General features: G+C 35.6%; 1 pseudogene; it reads right to left on the bottom strand.

The window, feature by feature from the left end:
- Window positions 1-1,219: 1,219 nt before the first annotated feature.
- On the bottom strand, window positions 1,220-2,482 carry LOC107789097 (mitogen-activated protein kinase kinase kinase 20-like; annotated as a pseudogene).
- Between the last annotated feature and the right edge of the window lie 268 nt (window positions 2,483-2,750).

The raw sequence follows: 2,750 nt of genomic DNA, 5'->3' as shown, positions 1-2,750 counted from the left end.
TCATATTTTTGTAAGACTCTCAACTTACATACTTAAAATCGAAAATCCAAAATATCCAAACGATTAATCCAAAATCAAACTTTAAAAATCCGATCCAATCCGAGTTTATTTGGATTGTTATTTTTTTAATCTGAAAATTGAAAATTCAAACCGAAATTTTCATATCCAATTCGAATTGCCCGAACGCTCACCCCTACTGTCTTTACAGCTTGAAAAGGGATACTTATCCGTCTAGGATTGTGATATTTTTCTATATTTTGTTGTCATTAGAAATGTTTGCTTCCAAAAATTCCTAACATCTTGCTGCCACTTTATGGTTGTTGGCCTTTTTGAGTATTCATAACATTATATTTTATATTCTCACCCACTTAAACAGACCTGCTGAGATTTCATCAGTTGTGAACGCGGAATACTTTGTATATCGAGCTGTCTTTTTTTTTTTAATAATCAACTGTGCTCACTATACATCATCAATTCTACCATGATGGTTAACTTTGGCAGGAGTTGTAGTTTGTAATAACTACTGTAATGGGATAAAATTTGAATAGTACAGAGATTTAATTGATGTACAGAGAAAGATAGTTAAAATATAGAGACATCTGACTGAGTTTGAAGTCAGGTGTGGTTTTGTAATGATTCACTTGGTGATTCATAAGTCCTTTAATTACCCAAAAAAAAAAAGATCATGTCATGAATTGCTTTGGATAGCTATTTAGTAATTAGGCCTCCTTTTACTTCCTTAGTTACAATAACTCTTTTAAGAACCAAATACTAAATTAACTTAGCAAAACCTAATCTTTTGTTGCTCGAAGAAAGAATGCGAAGGATCAAATCATAGAGATAGCAGATCTTAAGAGGCGGAAGAAAAGGAACCTCGGCGACCCAGAGATCCCGGAGTGTATGCCCGTGCCAAAAGTGAAGAAGCTTTCCTCTTTTTTTAGTCGAGCATGCCCTCCCTTTGGCAAACATTGTGTTTAATTTTACGTACAAAGGAGGCTTGTTATGTTATTTTTTCTTACTCTAATATATTCTTTTATTCCATGAAATAAAAGAATATAACATAACTTTGCATACATTAAAAACATAATCTAGTCAGTGCAAAAGAGGATCTCTTTCTATATATCATGATCTAAGAAAGACAAAATGCAACATATAAATCTGCAAGATATGTTGAAATGAGAATGTACTCATGACTGTTAACTAAAATTGCATGCAAAAATCTGCCTTTTTGTACAGATTGTTCAATACTACAGAAAATATAAACACAAAATTGTTTTTGTTTAATACAAGAGGCTGCACCTGATCATCTTTTTTTCCTCACAGGCTGCCTACGTACCCCTAACTAATTAAATCTCCTATGGGGATCAAGCCCGAACGTAGTTCTATACATCAGTATAATTGTATACTCTTCTAATCAAAATTGATAATCAGCATTCTTCTAGTAGCTTTCTTCTTTTGTTGGATCTACAATCCAACAACTTCATTGGTTTTAGTTTATCCATCTCCGTACTATTGCAGAAATTGTCAACCAAAGGATCACTTTCACCGACACAGATACCGAATAAACAAAAGTGGGTTGAGTTCCTTTTTCCTTGTCTGCTTCTGCTCACGAACAACAACATTATCATCAGATAAAAGAAATGGATGCTTCAATAACATATCAGCAGTCCATCGCGATCTCGGCTCCTTAACTAGACACTTTCTCAGAAAATCTTCAGCCACTTTTGACAATCTTTTGTTCTGCAAATCCGGTGATCCCATTCCAATTTTGCACAATAGATAAACAACGTTGTCAGCTTCACTGCAATCCCACACTGTCTTCTCTGTAACCATCTCAAAGACAGTGCACCCGAAAGCCCAAATATCGGCTTCAGGTCCGTACTCGTTATCAAGAACTGATTCTGGCGCCATGTACATAGGTGTTCCTTTGAGTCCGTGCTTTTTTTTTCTGACTCTTTACTCCTCCAACCTTCCTCGCGGACCCGAAATCAGCAATCTTGGCAACTTTCTCCGTACCAACAAGAAGAATGTTATCTGGTTTAATGTCACGGTGAACGAAACCTCTTCCATGAATATGACTAAGCCCCAACAGAATCGATTTCGCGTACTGTTTTACCTCAAAATATTGCAACCCTTGCCTTGAATTTTGACCAATCCGATCAGCTAAACTTCCACCAGACGCGTACTCGAGCAACATGTTGTACAATATCTTCCCATCTTCTTCAGTAACATCAGCTCCGAAACATCGAATAACATGATCACAATCTTGAAACTCGTGTAGTAAATCTCTCTCTTTCTGTAACGATTTTGAACGCGAAAACAGGGCAGATTTTACTGCGATTGTCGACGGAATATCAATGGAGAAGTCTGTTGTCGTTGCTGAAGTGACGATACCAAAACTGCCTCTTCCGATGGTTTTGCCTCTCGTCCATATTATTGGATGATCGGTAATCGCCGCCATTGAATCAATTTTTCTCTTGCTCTCAATAGTAATTGATAACCTGATTTTTGTTTTGTTTTGGTAACTTACTGATATTGCTTTACTTATATATTAGTATGAATTGTACGTATGATTACGTGTTTCTTGAGTTACAAGCTAGGTTTTTATTTTAGGGCCGACAAACTAAAGCTGTAAAGTTTCCAAAATTTGTTTTTTTTTTTCCTCTATTGTAATTTGTAACAAATTATTTATCACTTTTCCCAAGTAATCTGACTAATTGCTGTTAATTAATAGGTACAAATTAGATGAG

This window comes from Nicotiana tabacum, chromosome 5, assembly GCF_000715075.1.
Source record: "Nicotiana tabacum cultivar K326 chromosome 5, ASM71507v2, whole genome shotgun sequence".
Classification (NCBI taxonomy): Eukaryota; Viridiplantae; Streptophyta; class Magnoliopsida; order Solanales; family Solanaceae; genus Nicotiana; species Nicotiana tabacum.
Note: the sequence above shows the minus strand (reverse complement) of the source record. Positions and strands in the feature narration are given on the sequence as shown.